This window comes from Hemitrygon akajei, chromosome 23 (assembly GCF_048418815.1).
Source record: "Hemitrygon akajei chromosome 23, sHemAka1.3, whole genome shotgun sequence".
Lineage (NCBI taxonomy): Eukaryota > Metazoa > Chordata > Chondrichthyes > Myliobatiformes > Dasyatidae > Hemitrygon > Hemitrygon akajei.
This window is the reverse complement of record NC_133146.1, coordinates 63,728,170-63,749,609: the sequence shown is the minus strand read 5'-3', so window position 1 is coordinate 63,749,609 and position 21,440 is coordinate 63,728,170. Positions and strand designations below refer to the sequence as shown.

Below are 21,440 nucleotides of genomic sequence, written 5' to 3'. Positions count from 1 at the left end.
GACAGTGACCTTTGAAAGATTTATGTCTACTGCACAACTATGTGTAAAGCCCCCATTTGGCTCCAACCCTGTGAAACAATGAACTTCCAGTCAATTTGTGCATTGATCCAAGTAATATACCCTCCCACAAGTAGGGAATAAGCACCAGTTGCCACCACTGAATTCCACGCGAAATCTTATCCAGAAATATACCACATAAATTCAGGCCAATAAGACCAGATTCTGATATACTTAAGTTTTTAGGAGCTAGCAGGGTTAAATTAGATAGCACTGAATAAGGTCACAGTGATCATGGTTTGCTATTAACCCACGTGCTTATGACATTTCACATGAAATATTCATGATACGAGTTCATTAACTTGATTTCAGCAACAAACCACCCAGTAAATATGTTGCTTTTGGCTTAGTGTTTAGCCATGGGATATAATCTGGTGAATGGTTCACACAGGCTGAAGTTAACTAGTATTGATTAAAGGGAGCCTACAGCTCATAAAGGGGAGGTTCTCAGTAGCTGGCACAGATCTGAGCACATTGTTCTGAAGGTTTTTTTCACATTTGATTGAGGGAAGGCAGCAGAAGAAAGTTGATTTTTCACTGGGGGGTGGCGGCAGCATTCACTTCCAGAGGATTGGAATATGAAAGCAAGGATCAATGTATAGGAGGGAGATTGAAAATCATACAACAACCTCTCACTCAATGTCAGCAAGACCAAGGTACTTGTTATAGACTCCATGAGATGGAAGCCAGAGGTTCATGAGCCAGTCCTCATCAGGGAATCAGAGGTGGAGAGGGTCAATTCCTCAGTGTTCTTGTTTCAGAGGACCTGTCCTGGGCTTCACTGCCTGGCTGAGTGGTCATCGAAGGAGCAGTCCTCAGCATAGAGTGAGTCAGAGTAGTAAGGCATTGGCTCATCAGGGCTTCGGGGAGAACAGGCCTAAGCAAGGTAAGGACGTAAATTTTTTTCATATCTATTTTTCCCTCTAACTTAAGAATAGTGGGTATGACTACAATGTCAGTTTTCAGCTCTGCGTGTCAGGTGTGGGATGTTAGGGTGACTTCCAGCCTCCCTGATGGTCACATCTGTGCCAGGTGCATGGAGCTGCAGCTCCTTAGAGACAATGTTAGGGAAGTGGAGCTGTAGCTCGATGACCTTCATCTTGTTAGGGAAAGTGAGGAAGTGATCAATAAGAGTTACAGTCAGGTGGACACACCAAGGCCACAAGAGACAGATAAGTGAGTGATTGTCAGGAGAGGGAAGGGAGGGGGTCAGGTGGATGAGAGTACCCCTGTGGCTGTTCCCCTTAACAATAAGTACTCCACTTTGAATGCTGCTGGGGGGGGGTGGGGGGAACCTACCTGGGGGAAGCAACAGTGGCCATGCCTCTGGCACTGAGTCTGGTCCTGTGGCTCGGAAGGGTATGGAATGGAAAGGGATGGCAGAGGTAATAGGGAACAGTCAGGGGGACAGATAGGCGTTCTGTGGGCATGAAAAAGAAACACGGGTGGCCGTGTACCTCCCAATGCCAAGGTTTGTGATGTTTGTGAAGGCGTCCACGATATTCTGAAATGGGAGCATGAGCAGACAGAGGCCATGGTACAGATTGGTACCAACGACAAAGGTAGAAAAGGGAGGAGGTCCTGAGGGCAGAATACAGGGAGTTAGGAGGGAAGCTGAGAACCAGGACCTCAAGGGTAGTAATCCTGGGATTGCTGCCTCTAACACGGGACAGTGAGTATAGGAATAGAATGGGGTGATGGATAAATGCATGGCTGAGGGATTGGTGCAGGGAGCAGGGATTCAGATTTCAAAACCCATATGAAGAAAAGCCTCATACAACAAAGTCCATCAAAGAAACAGTGTGCGAAAAAAGAAATTGCGAAAATAATGAAGATAAACAAACAAAATTAGCTGAAGAGACACCAAAAGTGTGTCCAAGCACAGTACTGACAGTAATCCCCATCACCATACTGATGGTAATCCCCGTCACCGTATTGTCGGTAATCCCCATCACAGTACTGACAGTAATCCCCGTCACCATACTGATGGTAATCCCCATCACCGTACGGACGGTAATCCTCGACACGGTACTGACGGTAATCCTTGTCATCGTACTGATGGTAATCCCTGGCACAGTACAGACGGTAATCCTCAACACACGTAATGACAGTAATCTTCCGCACTATACTGACGGTAATGGTAATGCTCGTCATCGTATTGACGGTAATCCCCGGCACCGTACTAACGGTAATCCACATCACCTTACTGACGGTAATCCCCAGCACCGTACTGACAGTAATACCCAGAACCGTTCTGATGGTAATCCTCTGCACCGTACCGATGGTAAACCTTATCACCATACTGAAGGTAGTCCCCGGCACCATACTGACGGTAATCCTCAGCACTGTACTGATAGTAATCATCGTCACCGTACAGAGGGTAATTTTCGTCACCGTACTGACGGTAATCCTCAGTCCCATATTGACGGTAATCATCGTCACTGTACTGACGGTAATCCTCAGCACAGTACTGACGGTAATCCTCGTCACTGTACTGACGGTAATCCTCAGCACAGTACTGACGGTAATCCTCGTCACTGTACTGACGGTAATACTTGACACCGTATGGATGGTAATCCCTGACACCATACTTATGGTAATCCTTGTCATCGTACTGACGGTAATCCCTGGCACGGTATGGACGTTAATCCTCGACACGTAATGACAGTAATCTTCCGTACTGTACTGATGGTAATGGTAATGCTTGTCACTGTACTGACGGTAATCCCTGGCACCACAGTGATGGTAATCCACATCGCTATACAGACGGTAATCCCCGGCACTGTACTGATGGTAATCATCATCACTGTACTAACAGTAATCCTCGGCTTTCTCTGTGTTGTTTTTTTTATTATGTAGTTCAGTCATGTAACACCATGGTCCTGAAAAATGTTGTCTCATTTTTACTATGCACTATACCAGCAGTTATGGTCGAAATGACAATAAAAATGATTTGACTTGACTTGACTTGACGATAATCCCCGGTCCTGTATTGACTGTAATCTTCATTACCGTACTGATGGTAATCCCCGGCACCGTACTTATGGTAATCCTTGGCTCTGTACTGATGGTAACCCTTGCCACCATACTAACGGTAATCCCTGGCACCGTATTGACGGTAATCCTTGCCACCGTACTAACGGTAATCCCTGGCACTGTTCTGAAGGTAATCCCCGGCACCGTACTGACGATAATCATCATCACTGTACTGACGGTAATCCCTGCCACCATATTGTCGGTAATCCTCCTCACCGTACAGATGGTAATCCTCGACACTGTAACAACGGTAATCTTCTGCACTGTACTAACAGTAATGGTAATGATCATCACAGTACTGACGGTAATCCTTCGCACTTCACTGACAGTAATCCTCGTCACCGCACCGATGGTAATCCCTGGCAGCGTAGTGATGGTAATCCACATCACTATACTGACGGTAATCCCCGGCATTGTGCTGACAGTAATCCTCAGCACCGTACTGACGGTAATCCTTGTCATTGTACTGACGGTAATCCCTGGCACGGTACGGATGGTAATCCTTAACACGTAACGACAGCAATCTTCCGCACTGTACTGATGGTAATGGTAATGCTCGTCACTGTACTGACGGTAATCCCTGGCACCATACTGATGGTAATCCACATGACCGTACTGATGGTAAATTTCAGCACCATAGTAACGGTAATCCACATCACCATACTAATGGTAATCCACATCACCGTACTGATGGTAAATTTCAGCACCGTAGTAACGGTAATCCACATCACCATACTAATGGTAATCCACATCACCGTACTGATGGTAAACTTCAGCACCGTAGTAACGGTAATCCACATCACTATACTGACGGTAATCCCTAGCACCGTACTAATGGTAATCCTCCTCACCGTACTGATGGTATCCCTCACCACAGTACTAACAGTAATACCCGGAACAATTCTGATGGTAATCCTCCACACCATACCGACGGCAAACCTTGTCACCGTACAGAGGGTAATACTCAACACTGTACCAACAGTAATCCCCAACACCATATTGACGGTAATCCTCGGTCCCATACTGATGGTAATCATCGGCACCGTACTGATGGTAATCCCCAGCATCTTACGGATGGTAAACCTCATCACCGTATTGACGGTAATCCTCCGCACTGTACGGACAGTAATCATATGACCATATAACAATTACAGCACAGAAACAGGCCATCTCGGCCCTTCTAGTCCATGCCAAACGCTTACTCTCACCTAGTCCCACTGGCTTGCACTCAGCCCATAACCCTCCATTCCTTTCCTGTCCAAATACCTATCCAATTTTACTTTAAATGACAATACCGAACCTGCCTCTACCACTTCTACTGGAAGCTCGTTCCACACAGCTACCATTCTCTGAGTAAATAAATTCCCCCTCGTGTTACCCTTAAACTTTTGCCCCCTAACTCTCAAATCATGTCCTCTTGTTTGAATCTCCCCTACTCTCAATGGAAAAAGCCTATCCACGTCAATTCTATCCATCCCCCTCATAATTTTAAATACCTCTATCAAGTCCCTCCTCAACCTCCTATGCTCCAAAGAATAAAGACCTAACTTGTTCAACCTTTCCCTGTAACTTAGGTGCTGAAACCCAGGTAACATTCTAGTAAATCTTCTCTGTACTCTCTCTATTTTGTTGACATCTTTCCTATAATTTGGTGACCAGAACTGCCACAATACTCCAAATTTGGCCTTACCAATGCCTTGTACAATTTTAACATTACATCCTAACTCCTATACTCAATGCTCTGATTTATAAAGGCCAGCATACCAAAAGCTTTCTTCACCTCCCTATCCACATGAGATTCCACCTTCAGGGAACTATGCACCATTATTCCTAGATCATTCTGTTCTACTGCATTCTTCAATACCTTACCATTTACCATGTATGTCCTATTTGGAATATTCCTACCAAAATGTAGCACCTCACACTTATCAGCATTAAACTCCATCTGCCATCATTCAGCCCACTCTTCTAACTGGCCTAAATCTCTCTGCATGCCTTGAAAACCTACTTCATTATCCACAACATCACCTACCTTAGTATCATCTGCATACTTACTAATCCAATTTACCACCCCATCATCCAGATCATTAATGTATATGACAAACAACATTGGACCCAATACAGATCCCTGAGGCATACCACTAGTCACTGGCCTCCAACCTGACAAACAATTATCCACCACTACTCTCTGGCATCTCCTATCCAGCCACTGTTGAATCCATTTTACTACTTCAATATTAATACCTAACGATTGAACCTTCCTAACTAACCTTCCGTGCAAAACCTTGTCAAAGGTCTTACTGAAGTCCGTATAGACAACATCCACTGCTTTGCCCTCGTCAATTTTCCTCGTAATCTCTTCAAAAAATTCAATAAGATTTGTCAAGCATGACCTTCCATGCACAAATCCATGCTGACTATTCCTAATCAGACCCTGTCTATCCAGATAATTATATATACCATCTCTAAGAATACTTTCCATTAATTTACTCACCACTGACGTCAAACTTACAGGCCTATAATTGCTAGGTTTACTCTTAGAACCCTTTTTAAACAATGGAACCACAGGAGCAACACACCGATCCTCCGACACCATCCCCGTTTCTAATGACGTTTGAAATATTTCTGTCAGAGCCCCTGCTATTTCTACACTAACTTCCCTCAAGGTCCTAGGGAATATCCTGTCAGGATCTGGAGATTTATCCACTTTTATATTCCTTAAAAGCGCCAGTACTTCCTCCTCTTTAATTGTCATAGTTTCCATAACTTCCCTACTTGTTTCCCTTACCTTACACAATTCAATATCCTTCTCCTTAGTGAATACAGAAAAAAAGAAATTGTTCAAAATCTCTCCCATCTCTTTTGGCTCCACACATAGCTGTCCACTCTGATTCTCTAAGGGACCAATTTTATCCCTCACTACCCTTTTGCTATTAATATAACTGTAGAAACCCTTTGGATTTAACTTTGTGTCAGATTGCTACAGCCCTCAATCCCCTGATCTTGCACAATTTTAACTACCTGCACTTTAAATATTTCTAATGATCTAGGTCAAGTTGCAGAGATTCACGAGCTTCTAGATGTCCAAATGTACCAGGGCAATTCATGTTGGACCTTCACTGGCTTATAAACATTAGTCCCCTTAAAAACTGCAGTATATCATGTTCCAGATTTATTGCATCCTCCGCACCATACTGACGGTAATCCTCAGCACCGTACTGACGGTAATCATTGACACTGTACTGATGGTAATCCCCGGCACCATACCGACGGTAATCCTCTGCACCCTGCTGACGGTAATCCCCGGCACCATACCGACGGTAATCCTCTGCACCCTACTGATGGTAATCCCCGGCACCATACTGATGGTAATCCCCGATACCGTACTGACGGTAATCCTCTGCACCCTGCTGACGGTAATCCCCGGCACCATACCGACGGTAATCCTATGCACCCTACTGACGGTAATCCTCTGCACCCTGCTGACGGTAATCCTCTGCACCCTGCTGACGGTAATCCCCGGCACCATACCGACGGTAATCCTCTGCACCCTACTGATGGTAATCCCCGGCACCATACTGATGGTAATCCCCGGCACCATACCGACGGTAATCCTCTGCACCCTGCTGACGGTAATCCCCGGCACCATACCGACGGTAATCCTCTGCACCCTACTGATGGTAATCCCCGGCACCATACTGATGGTAATCCCCGATACCGTACTGACGGTAATCCTCTGCACCCTGCTGACGGTAATCCCCGGCACCATACCGACGGTAATCCTATGCACCCTACTGATGGTAATCCTCTGCACCCTGCTGACGGTAATCCCCGGCACCATACCGACGGTAATCCTATGCACCCTACTGACGGTAATCCTCTGCACCCTGCTGACGGTAATCCCCGGCACCATACCGACGGTAATCCTATGCACCCTACTGACGGTAATCCTCTGCACCCTGCTGACGGTAATCCCCGGCACCATACCGACGGTAATCCTATGCACCCTACTGACGGTAATCCTCTGCACCCTGCTGACGGTAATCCCCGGCACCATACCGACGGTAATCCTATGCACCCTACTGACGGTAATCCTCTGCACCCTGCTGACGGTAATCCTCTGCACCCTGCTGACGGTAATCCCCGGCACCATACCGACGGTAATCCTCTGCACCCTACTGATGGTAATCCCCGGCACCATACTGATGGTAATCCTCTGCACCCTACTGACGGTAATCCTCTGCACCCTGCTGACGGTAATCCCCGATACCGTACTGACGGTAATCATTGACACTGTACTGATGGTAATCCCCGGCACCATACCGACGGTAATCCTCTGCACCCTACTGACGGTAATCCCTGGCACCATACTGATGGTAATCCCCGATACCATACTGACGGTAATCCTCTGCACCCTACTGATGGTAACCCTCACCACCATACTAACTGTAGTCCCCAGCACCATTGTGACGGTAATCCTTCGCACCATACCAAAGGTAATCCTCAACACCGTACTGGTGGTAATCCCCAATACCATACCAACGGTAATCTTCGATACCATACTGACGGTAATCCTTGGAACCATACTGAGCATAATCCCTGGCCCTGGCACTGTACTGACGGTAATCCTCCTCAGTGTACTGACGGTAATCCCCGGCACCATACTTATGGTAATCCTCGACACCGTACTGACGGTAATCCCCGGCACCATACTGATGGTAATTCTCATCACAGTACTGATAGTAATCCCCGGCACCATACTCACGGTAATCCTTGGCACCGTACTGACGGTAATCCTCAGCTCCGTACTTATGGTAATCCTCGGAACCATACTGATGGTAATCTTCAGCACCGTATTGAAGGTAATCCTCGGCATCGTACTAATGATAATCGTCGACACCATAATGACGGTAATCCCTGGCACCGTAATGACGGTAATCCCCGCATCGTACTGAAGTTAATCTTCCTCACCGCACTGATGGTAATCCTCTGCACCGTACTCGCGGTAATCATTGGCACCGTACTGACGGTAATCCTCATCACTGTACTGATGGTTATCCTTGGCACAGCACTGACGGTGATAGCCCATCAGCTGTAAATTTTTTTCAGTGCTGGAATGCCTCATCAAATTTCACAAGTAGTAAGAAATAAGTAAACAAAAACAAAACACAATGAATGTGAACTGCAGAGTCACGAACGTGAATCCATAACTGCAGACTGCGTTCAGCACTGAGGTGACCAGTTCTGAAGTTCATTGTCTGTGGGGCAACATCCACTTCCGAACCCTGTGGTGGGGTGCCAAGGTTCCCGTACCTTCTGCTCACCAGCAGCAGCAATTGTAACTAGTCAAATGCAGGCAGACAGTGCTGAATGTCTGTTCATCGTCCAATCAATTTCCATCTTGCTCGACACGTTAATCAGCGTCGATTAACTGTGGCAACTAAGGAGCTATGTTCTGCCATTAGGAAGCGACCCAGAATCTTATGCACACCAAATCCCCAAGGAGAATGCAGTTAGAAAAAGAAAAGGAAGATGTATATTCAGATGAAGAGTATCCAGTAGTTTTGTAAACAGTCTGGAAGATGTCACCATTAGTCACTGATGCCATTTTGCTTGAAGATGGAAGATGTCTGGCAGTGGGACTGAATGGTCCCTCCACAATGGCACCACACCTCATTTACATATCATGTTTACGACTTACTGAAGTTGCTTAGCTCATTTTATTGACATAAACACCAAAGTGCAATGAGACTCCTTGCTCATGGGAAACTCACAAATGAAACATTAAATAGTAAGGTTCAATATTTAGGGTTCAAAATAAATTTATTATTGAAGTGTAGATCTGCCACATGAGATTCATTTTCTTTCAGGCATTCACAGTAAATACAAGAAAGACCGCAGAATCTATGAAAGGCTGCAACAACAAGACAGGCAAACAGCAAACGTGCAAAAGACAACAGACTGGAAATGCAACAATAAATGTAGAACAAGTGCAAAGCAACATCATGGTGCAAAGAAAGGTGTGCGCTCTGAAGTCGCTCACTGTCACTGCCAATGAAGGAGCTCCCTTCAATCTTGAGTACAGTACACAATGAGCAGCTATGCTCCACATCTTGTATTTGCCCAGAAATTCTTCACTGACACTCAGTGAAAACATGTTCTATGGTCCTGTGAACATATTGTAACCTGCCTCTAAAACTTGATTGATTAAAGTCATTGGTAAAAGTTTCATTTGGATATTTCATCAATCTGTATTACAGACTTTGCCTGGTGTCTGCAGATGGGCAAAAAAGTAAAGTAAAAAACAAATAAGTTTGGAAATGATGAGGCATTGTTTACTTAAAACTTGGCAATAATTGTACCAGAGAAGAGCCTTGATTTATGACATTACATTAAAATATCTGGCATGCAGAAAGTTTAATCACTCTTTATTATGCTGGTTTAACTCACACAGATTTGTTAATGCTTTAGAGCTATCCATAAAGAACTTGTCTTTATAGGGGAACACTCAGACACCTTATTGATCTTAACGAACAGTGTTACAGGTATCAGGACTTTCAGAGCATTGGTTCATTCAGGTTAGAGGGTAAAAATAATACATTCTTAATATTCCTGAACAGACAACCAAATGTAGAAAAGAACAAAGTTACTGTGATTTCATGTTGGCATACTTGGCTAATGAATTTACAATCTACAAATTCTGGAGTTCATCACTTCCAGATCTTACTTCAATATAATTTATTTCTCATCAACTCCTATAACTTTTATTTTAATAAATGGATCAGGCTTAACACATTATGCTTGGCTGAATATTCAATACTAAAGCAAAGTGTTTCATCCACAAATCAGCATCGGCAACATAGACTGGGATATTCTTTAGTATTAAATATTTCCTGAAAGCAAAGTTCTAATTAGTAATTGTGCATTTTATTATACATGATTCTCAATAACAAAGCAAAATTAATTATGAGTTATGAACTTTCTAGGACTACAGTGGGAACTGCATTGTTTGCAATGAGTCTGCTGGTCTGTTAAATCTTTCAGGATCATTTCATTTTGGTATTAAAGAGTTATTTAACACAATTTGCGGCTATCACAAAAAGTAAAGAACTTGGACAAGCATTTTGCAGGAACATGAAGAAAATAATAATTAAATTGAGGCATGAAACTAGGTTAACATATTTGAAATTCCAAATATAATTATAATTCAAGTGTCTTGAAATTATTCTTTGCAATTGTGAGAATCATTGACATAGCCCTTGAAACAAGCCTGTTTATTTTTCCCTGAATTTCTGCTGTTGTGGAGTTGATGATATTAAGAGGAATAGACAGAGTGGACAGCCAGCACCTCTTCCCCAGGGCGCCACTGCTCAGTACAAGAGGACATGGCTTTAAGGTAAGGGGAGGGAAGTTCGAGGGGGATATTAGAGGAAGGTTTTTCACTCAGAGAGTGGTTGGTGCGTGGAATGCACTGCCTGAGTCAGTGGTGGAGGCAGATTAGTGAAGTTTAAGAGACTACTAGACAGGTATATGGAGAAATTTAAGGTGGAGGGTTATATGGGAGGCAGGGTTTGAGGGTCAGCACAACATTGTGGGCTGAAGGGCCTGTAATGTGCTGTACTATTCTATGTTCTATGTTCTATGATTTCCCTGTCTGGAAAAACTAGAGGTCACTGTCCCAAGGTAAGGAATCAGCCATTCAAGACAGAGAGGAGAAATAATCTCAGGAACTCACTGACCAAGAGGGCATTGGATGTTCAAGGCAGGCATCAATAGAGTTTCATATTTAATAGAATCGAAGGATATGGATTAAGTTCAGAAAAGTGATGGTAAGATAGAAGACCAGGCATCCTTACATCAGTGGCACAACATATCAACTCCACAAGAAAAACCCGTGAGATCATAAGACATAGGAGCAGAATTGGACCATTCAGCCCATCGAGTCAGCTCTGATTTATATCCTTCTCGATTCTCCTGCCTTTTCTTCATAGTCTTTGATGCCCTGACTATTTAAGAATCAGTCTCTGACTTAAGTATTCCCTATGATGTGGCATCCATAGCCATCTGTGACAATGAATTCCACAGATTCCCCATCATCTGGCTAAAGAAATTCCTCCATGAGAGCATGAGGATTCAGGATAGAAGCCAGAACCCTTCAGCTGGGAGACAGTGCCCCTAGAGTAGGGATTCCAGCCTGGAATCCAAAGACCACTGCCTAATGGTATTGGTCCATGGCATAAAAACAGGGTGGGAGCCCCTGCTCTAGAGTTTACACTCTGCTTGAGGTTTGTTGCTGGTTCAGTTTCCCTAATTATTTAGATGACAATTGATGGACCACTCTCTCATGCAAACATTGGAAATGCCTCTGACACGAGGAAGTTCCTGGGAGAGACTGACAGCTGAATTGAGTGGAAAATCACTTTGAATTGAGATAAAGAAAAGTTTCTCTATTCAGATAGTTATCAATCTTTGGAATTTTTTTCACACCAATGACTCTTGGTGCCTCCACTCAGGTCTCATCTCCTATGATGTGCCAGTAGCATTATACTGTTTACTTATTAACTTGTATCATATATGCACCTTATTATTTGTTAATTTATTTTAGCAATATTGTGTTTGGGTTATATGTACTGTGTTGTGTACCCTGGTCCAGAGGAATACTGTTTCCTTTAGTGGTATACATGTGTACAGTTGAGTGACAATAAACTGAACTTGAACTTGTATGTGAGGCAGAGAGGAATAAGATTTTGAAAACTATGATAACAAAGAGATATTGGGGACATATGAACATGGAGTTGAAGAAGACAATCAGCCGTGATCCTGCTGAAAACTGGAACAGATTTGAGAGGTTAATGGCGCAAACACAAGGAAATCTGCAGATGCTGGAAATTCAAGCAACACACAAAAAATGCTGGTAGAATGCAGCAGGCCAGGCAGCATCTATAGGGGGGATGTTCTCTTGCCTATTCTTCATCTCCCTCTGTTGCTACCCTCCCCCTTTCTTTCTCCCTAGGCCTCCCGTACCATGATCCTTTCCCTTCTCCAGCTGTGTATCCCTTTTGCCAATCAACTTTCTAGCTCTTAGCTTCATCCCTACCCCTCCTGTCTTCTCCTGTTGTTTCAGATCTCCCCCTTCTCCTCCCACTTTCAAATCTCTTCTTTCCTTCCGTTAGTCCTGACGAAGGGTCATCGCTCAAAACATCAACTGTGTTTCTTCCTATAGATGCTGGCTGGCCTCCTGCGTTCCACCAGCATTTTGTGTGTGTTGCTTGGGAGGTTATTGGATCTATTCCCATTTGTACTTCTATGCTTATGACCAGAGGATCAATTGCTGCATCTGATGGTACTTAAAGATCTGCCTGTATGGATTTCTGGCCCACGGTGTGTTAAGCATTCCCTTGACAGTGAATTAATCTCATAGTTTTCCTGGATGAATTATGACATGAAGCCTTCAGAGCAAATCTTAAGCCAGCTCCTCTGATCAATTTGTTCTTTATTACACTTCTGTTAAAATCCACTGTGACAGTGCATATTCCAATCAGTCACATCATCAAAATTCATTATTATAATTAAGTGAATTCCAGCTTCTGAATGCTGACAACCTCATAAACAATTGACAACAGTTTTCTGCTTCTTGACATGCTGAAGCTGTTAATGAGATCCACACATATTCAAGCCTGCCCTCTCAACATCACTTCCAATTGGCTGCCTTGAATGCTAATGAAGGAATTAACTGCTGGCATGAGATTTGCTGTGTATATGATTCATCAAACATAACTTCTCCTTTGGGATCCAAAGCCTTATTTTTCACTGCACAACACTTTTGGAGATATAGATTTTGTTTACAGCTAATGTTGAAATTAGAGACCAAAAAGCTTTGCTCATTAACCACCGCCCTGTAACAATCATGCTCCAGTACATTTTATCTCCATTAACTCTTCAGCAGATAAGTCCTGTGATGTTACACAGATACTCCAATATATCAATGTAAGTGGTCTGACATTTTTACACCGTCTTGGACCAGCTTTGTGAAACCAAAAGTGATCATTGTGCTAGTTTAGTGGTTAATTTACCACAGGACACTATAATTACATTAGAACAAATGTGAGTTAAAGCAGAGCTTCAACATTTTAAGAGTCATTATAAACACATATCAAACATCAACAAATAAGAAACAGATCGTTAATTTACTTTCGGAACCATAAATACTTGTCACTTATGTTCTTATGTTCCTAATGGGAATAATGAACATAAAATCTATTTGGATTTATTACGCGTTTTAACCTGATAGTCAGTTTCAACTCAACCTCATTCATTTCCTTAGTGTGGTGAATCCACAATAAATACAGACATATTCTCATTACTGCCCAAGCAGAGCAACTCGAAGTAGCTTCTATAAAAACAAATTGTGATAAAAAGGATTTATTAGCATAAAAACAATTATATTTTCAACATTTCCATGCTTCAGTATAGCATAAGGTTTATGTGTTGCTTCTACTGAATCATGAGACGTTGACATCAGTAAAGAGTGAATGTGTGAGCTTCTGAGCTGGACTGGGATTTTTTTTCTTCTTCTCCTGTGACTCCGGCTGTTCTCTAAGACTCCCTGTGAGTTCAACCATGAGCTATCAACCAAACAGTTTTATAGAGGGAATCATCAGGGAATGAGTAGACTGCACTCTCCAACTTCAGAAAGCTCTTTCCATCTGACCCAAAAGCATTTTTATAAATTCGCAACATCAAATATCAATCAATTGCTCTGCCATTTGGTTAAAGGTCAGCAATTACTGTCTCAGTGTCTTGCGTCTGAGTTTCTCTGGGGCTGTTCTTGATCTGGGGCTGTTCCAAATAAGATTTTGTTCATTGCCATCATAAAAACATTACCAAATTTCTTCATCCCTATCTGCTTCCTAAATGCCAACATTGAAAAATCCTCCCAAACTTAAATCTGAAAATCCCAAGATACCTTTTTATTGTACAGTACATTAAAATAAATTTGGAGTTAACACAGGGCTTCCACTTTTCAAGGATCGTTACAGGTCTTCATCAAACATCAGACAAATAAAAAAAGTAAAAGCCCATTTATTTTATATAGTTTTTACCTAAGTTCTTATATTCTTAATGAGATTGATAATCACAAATGTTTTTGATTTATTATGCATTTTCAAATAAAGTCAGTTTTAAGATTCAAGATTGTTGAATATCATTTCCTGTACACAAGTGTCAAGGAGAATGAAATAATTGTTACTCTGCATCAGATGCAGCAAAAATCAAAACTCGAAAGATAAACAACACAATAATAAAAAACACACACAATATATATAAATTTATAAGATAGCTTATATACATAGGTTGATTATATGATACTAAGTACAGGAGTGTCGATACATAAGGTAACTCTGGCAGGAAAGGATAAAGTAGTGATAGTTGAGGTTGTGGTGGAGTTGGTCGGTCATAAGACCATAAGACATAGGAGCAGAATTAGGCCATTTGGCCCATTGAGTCTGCTCCACCATTTCCTCATGGCTGATACATTTTTCCTCTCAGTCCCACTGCTTGATCAGCCTCATTGCTTGGGGAAAGTAACCGTTTTTGAGTCATGTGCTACGTAGCCTCCTCCCCAATGAAAATGTGGGTTAAACAGTCCACGTGCAGGTGGGTGGGATCCTTCATGATATTACTGGTTTGATGATTCAAGCTAAGAATGCCAGGAGTACAAAATTTGTTCCATTTTTCCATGTTAAATGTATTCCAATTTTATTCAATAATGCTTAATATGTTTGTACCAAACTTAATATTCTACTTGTTGAACAAGGACAGTAAACCCTTAATATAATTGGATTACTGTTCCATTTGAAAAGGCCCAGAGAGGGACGTGTTCCTGGGTGACCAATACCAACAAGTTTAACCGAGAGCTATTAGTAGGAAAGTAGTGAATGATTCCTGTAGACATTGCACAATGTATGGAAATACATGTGAAAGAAATGTAGAAATCCAAAGTTTAAAGTTCAAGGTAAATTTACCATCGAAATGCAGTACATATGTCACTATATACTACCCTAGAGATTCATTTTCCTGCAGGAATTCACAGTAGAATGAAGAAATACAATAGAATCAATGAAAAGCTACATACAACCTATGTGTGAAAGAAGACCAACTGTGCAAGTACAAAGAAAAACAAATAATAAAATTAATAATTATTATAATTAAAAATACATGAATAAGTAAGGCCGAGAACATGAGTTGTAGGATCCTTGAAAGTGAGTCCGTAGTTTGTGGAATCAGTTCAGAGTTGAGGTGAGTGAAGTTATCCACGCTGGTTTTGATGGTTGAGGGGTATTAACTGTCCCTGAACTTGGTGGTTTGGATCTTGAGGTTCCTGTAGCTCTTTCTGATGGCAGCAGCAAGAAGAGGGAATGGCCTGGATATTGGGAGTCCTTCATGATGTATGGTGCTTTCTTGTGGCAGCAGTCCTTGTAGATGTGGTCAATGATGGGGAGGGATCTTCCATCATTTTTTGCAGGCCTTTCCATCCCTTATGCTGACAGTAGGCTTAGGAGTGCCTTTCTTGGGCCTTCAGCATTGTTTCTCTCAGCATCTGCACATCACGACAATAGAAACATGACCCTAACTGTATATTCTCCTGCAATGATATGAATTACACATATGCTAGTTCTCAGATGGAATTTCCACTTCAAAGAATTGTCCTAAACAGGAGGAGTTATTTATTTAGCGACACAGTTTGGAGTCGGTCCCAGCAACCCCCGACAAATCCAATCAGAAAGAAAAGGTGAGGGATAAAAAGTTGGAGGGAGGGGAATGATGACAGCTAGAAGTTGATAGGCTCCAGATGGGTAGGAAAGATAATGGCCTGGAGAAAAAGGAATCTGATAGGAGAAGAGAGTGCACCAAGGGAAGGAGGAGAGGCCCTGGGGTGGGGGGGGGGGGGTGTTGGTGATAGGCAGGTGAGGAGAAGAGGTAAGAGAATAGAATGGGGAATAGAAGAGGCAAGGAGGAGGGAACTTTTTTTTGCCAAAGGAAAAATTGATGTTCATGCCATTTGGTTGGAGACTAAATATCAGATGTGGCTTCCCCACCCTGAGGGTGGCCTCATCGTGGCAAAAGAGGAGGCCATGGACTGACATGTCAGAATGAGAATGGGATAGGAATTGAAATGTTTCACCACTGGGAAGCTCTGCTCTTGGTGGTTGGAGTGGAGCTGGTTGACACAACAGTTCCCCAATCTACAAATTGTGTCAGCTCCTCAAATTGCAGAACTTACAAACTTTTAATTACTGTACAGTTCTGTGTTTCTTTGACTGTGGTTGATTGACATGGCACATCAGTATTTTCAGTCGTGTCTCTTGCTGTGATCTACTGAGTACCATTTTCAATAACAACCTCAGCCTGCTTCGGAGAGCTGGTAATGCTGAGAATTGTACTTGATAATTGAAAACTTCGATTCTTTCACTTAATTGGAATTGTTTTTTCTTTCTCTTGAGTCAGTGTTTTTTACTTTTCTATTGTCTATTTTCCCCTCTAAATTAGTGTTTATTTTGGAAACTTTTTAGATCTGAACAATTTCTGGATCTATCACTGAGAAATCCTCATCCACAAATTTCATTGTGATAATTGTGCTTTCAAAACTATTTCAGAGGATTAATTTAATAAACTTGATGAAGTATTAGGAATTGCATTGAACAGTCCTATCACCCTACAATGACAGCTGAAGTTCTCTCCTATCTATTTCAGAAGCTGCCATCATTGAAGTTGAGCCTTTGTGATCAAGGACTGCTGATAACAGTTAGTAAAAGCAAAGGATTTTCCCCGAGTGAATTCCAAAGTAACCGATACAAAATGCTAGAGAAACTCAGCAAGTCAGGAAGCAACTATGGATAGGAATAAACAGACGATGATTCAGCCCAAGACTTGTGTTGTGGAGAGTGTATTGATTGGCTGCATCACAGCCTGGTATGAAACACCAATGCCTTTGAACAGCAAATCCTACAAAAGGTAGTGGACTCGACCCAGTACATCAAGGATAAAATCCTTCCAAACATTGAACACATCTACATAAAATACTGTCATAAGGAAGCAGCATCCATCATCAGAGATCCCCACCACTCAGGTCCTGGTCTTTTCTCGCTGTTGCCATCAGGTAGAAGGTACAAGAGCCTCAGGACTCACACAACCAGGTTCAAGAACAATTACTACACCACAACCGTCAGGCTTTTGAACAAAGGGGATAACTATACTCACTTGCCCATCAACAGAGATGTTCCCACAACCAATGATCTCACTTTGAGGACTCTTTATCTTGTTGTCTCATGTTCTTCAAGGTTTCAAAGGTATATTAAATGTCAGAGAAATGCATACAATATACATCCTGAAACACTTTTTCTTCACAACCATCCACAAAAAGAGAGGAGTGTCCCCACAGAATGAATGACAGTTAAATGTCAAAGTCCCCCACAGCTCCCCCTTCCACACGTAACCAGCAGCAATGCAACAATCCCCCTCACCCACCAACAAAAAAAGCATCAGCACTCACCACCGAGCACTCAAGTGTGCAGCAAAGCAACAGCAAAGGCACAGACTCACAGTACCCCAAAGACTACTCGTTCACCCAGTATTCGACATACCACAGGCTCTCTCACTCCCTGATAAGGGAAAAAGAAATGTCTCCATTTCATAGCAAGAGGGGAGACATAACAATCAACTCGTTGATTTATGATGTTAAAAGTCTGTTGATTCGCTTTTTCTGAGCTCTGTGCCCAAAGAACTTGGGTCTCTGGGCACACAGCCAGAGATCTTCTGTCTCCCATGACACCCTGGATTCCTGCAGAGACACTGACCTTCGGTGCACCTGTTTCCAGAGCCACGAGATCCCGGAACTCCGAAGGCGAGCTGAGATCTTAGGCCGCATCCTTGGCATATCGAATAACGGCCAGTTGTGATATCCCGAGAGTGGGTCCCATTCCCACAAAGAACCATAGTCAGCATGTAACTCCAGGTCAGAATCTTCAGCAGAACCTTGAAAAGGAAAAATTGAGATATCAAAGATGGAAATAGAGCTGTTTCCAAAGATGCAAACAAAGGAGTCGCCGTTAGGCACCATTTCTCCTCCTAAGCTGTATGTGGTAACATATATGTACTTTGATAATAAAATTTACTTTAAACATTGAATTTTGCTATTGGACTGTTTCAATTTCACTTTGTAAGGGTAACATTGCTTCAGTTCTTCCTCAAAAATACAGATTATTCTTCACAATAGTTGCAGCGATATAAAGATTATCCTGGTTCCATAGACAATTGTCAATACCTCACAAAATGTAATCCATGGTAGACTAAAATATTTGGTTGAGTATTTGAGTGTATAAAGTGACCTTGTGTAGGAGCAAAACCATTTCTGTTCATTGATTACTTCAGTCATCGACAACCCCCATTCATTTCCAGCTGGCCAGGTGTATAGAATAAATCATGTTTTGTATGAAATGGGCTCCTGCCAACTCCACATACAGGTCCTACAATACTGCTAAAGGATGTTGTTCATTACCAGTTGTCTGATTTAAAGTTACTTCATATCGATAGTCACATGGCACAGAACGAGGCCCTTTGACCCATCACTTTCGTGCTGACATTCTTGCCCAGCCTTCTAAATGTGGCCATTGCATTTAATTCCCTGAGTTCCTTAGGCAATGGTCACAACAAAACAGAGTTATTGAATGGGAAATGTGCTAGGTAAAAATATGCAGCAAGCATTGAAGAGTACACCTACATATTGGCAAGTCTGTACCTTGTTGGAAATATTTACCAAAGACCCAAATCTATTTACAAACTCCTTCCACACAATTTCTGTTGATCCATTGCACAGTATGTGATAAATATCATCCGTGTATGCAAAGCGATGGACTTGTTGATAGTAGACATTCTACTGTACATATACAACAGAACTTGGATGGATCAATGTACTGTGCTACTTACTGAAGAATGGTTCCTGTTGAGTCAGGCTAGAACTCAGGTGCTCAACTGGGAGCAGACTCGATGGGCCAAATGGCCTGATTCTGCTCCTATATCTTGTGGTCTTAAAATCACATTCAAGCAGAATCACAAAAACATAAACATTAAAAACACAATCACCATACTCCTAGTTTTAAGACTTGATTAATGTTGGAACTGTCCCTTTCCTTGAGGGCACCTCCTATTGTCTGTACAAATCCAGGTTAGCAAGAAACAATGCACACAATGTGTAAAATGTCATGAACAGGATCAAAATTTAAATTACATGCTTAAATATTCATTGGAGACTGATGTCCATATTTCTGCATCTGAACCTGCAGTACAACTGTTGACCATATATTTCCACCTGTTAAGGTGAAAAAGCTGAATGTAAACAGTTGATTAAGTTGTGAAACCACCTATAAGATACTACAGTCAAATGATGAAATAATCCACAAGGTACTATTTATGCACATGATGGAACACGTTTCAAACACTGTCCACTTTTTCACAGTTGACACAACTACCATATCTTTCCCAACGGGAGGTGAAAGAACATTGGATGATGATAACTGGGTGGTTGGGTGGGTGGGGAGGGGGGAGTTGAGGCAATGTCTTTACTAAGAAAACTGCTAATCTAAAACGATTTCAGGCCATAAAGAATATTGTGGCAACACTGAGACTGTGGAACTGACATCAAAGGACTGACAACCATGGTCCTGGAAAGGTCAGGCTGCACTCCTTCTGACCCCAGTCTACTTTTTAGGTCACGAATAGGTAATCTCAAACATGACACACTTGTTTTTCCCGGCAACGTCTGCTTTGTAATGTTAACTACTTCAGTGCCAAACTTTGTGGAGTTAATATCATGCCTTTTGCTATTTTGATCTTCTAATCTTCACTTTGCCAAACTCATCTTCACCTCATCTCATGATCTTCTTCATCTCGTATTGTCAATATTTATTGCTTATTTTATTATTATTATTATTAGTTCTTATTCTATTTGCACAGGTTGTTGTCTTCTGCACTCTGGTGAACACCCAAGCTGGACAGTCTTTCATTGATTCTATTATGGCTTTTATTCCATTGATTTACCGAGTGTGCCCACAAGAAAATGAATCTCAGGGTTGTATATGGTGACATATATGTACATTCATAATAAATTTACTTTGAACTTTATAGTACTGCTAAAATTATGAAGGACTGGAAAAACAAAAAAAGTAGGAATGCGATCTCTTTACTCCATTGTTAAGCTTATACAGGAGCTTGAAGACCTACACTCAATGATTTAAGAGCAGTCTCTTCATCTCCATCAGATTCCTGAACAGTCCATGAACCCATGAATGCTACCTTCTTATTTCCTTGTTTGCATGATTTATTTATTTTGTAATTTATAGTAGATTTATGTCTATACCCTGTCCTGCTGTAACAAACAACACAGTTGAGATCATATAAGTCAATGATAACAAATCTATTTCTCATTCCGATTTTGAAAGAGCAAGAAATGCACTCAACCACTAAGAGACATAAGAATACTTTTCTGGTTTGGGCTTGATGGGTCAGATATGAATTCCTATGATTCTATAAAGTTTCAGATCTATCTTTACATATGAACTTGCATTTAGGATGCACTTCAAACATTGGTCCATGAACCCTGCTATGTGTTTGGTTGGTTCCAGCCTTTACGCTCATGCATAATACAAGCAGCTTTAAACTTAACATTTTCTTTTCGATTCCAAGGGCTTTACATTTTCTGATGAAGCTGCAATCTGGGACTTTGTCAAATGCCATACTAAAATCAAAACTACATCAATCCCCTAAGTGAATTTCCTTATTACCACCCCAAAGCAATTTAAGCACTTGCCAAGTACATGATAGCTTTTTCTGATTAACCTTTGGATCCCTTTATGCTAGTTTATGCAGCCAATGTTTTTCCCATACCTACAACAGGACCACAACCTTGTCATTGGGTTGGGAGGCTTGCATGTCTCAATGATCTGGAGAGCTATGCTGGCTGGAGTCAGGGCTTTATTCTTTATTCTTTGGCTCTTGCTAGGGTCACCCATGCCAAACAGGTCAAAATGTAGAGGGCAGACTAAGAGTGGTCCACTGGTCCTCCATGTTTGAAAGTTCAGCTCAGGACTAACAACCCTGACCAGTAAAAATAACTGTTATGGAAACAGTAATGGAGAATCCTTCTACATCTGAATGGCCAAGAAATGGAGAACCTTTATTGCTGCCCTAAATGCCAGCGGCATAACAGCAATAAATAAGATTTCCTCATAATTGTTGTATGATTCATTGCCTGTTATCAAAATCAGAATCAGGTTTAATATCATTGACATATG

General features: G+C 41.9%; 1 long non-coding RNA gene across 1 annotated transcript; it reads left to right on the top strand.

Moving 5' to 3' along the window:
* The first annotated feature begins 572 nt into the window (after positions 1 to 572).
* Positions 573 to 9,322, top strand: LOC140715108 (uncharacterized). Its single transcript, XR_012096062.1, has 2 exons — positions 573 to 943; positions 8,964 to 9,322. It is a non-coding gene; the product is annotated as an uncharacterized lncRNA (long non-coding RNA).
* Positions 9,323 to 21,440: the final 12,118 nt, after the last annotated feature.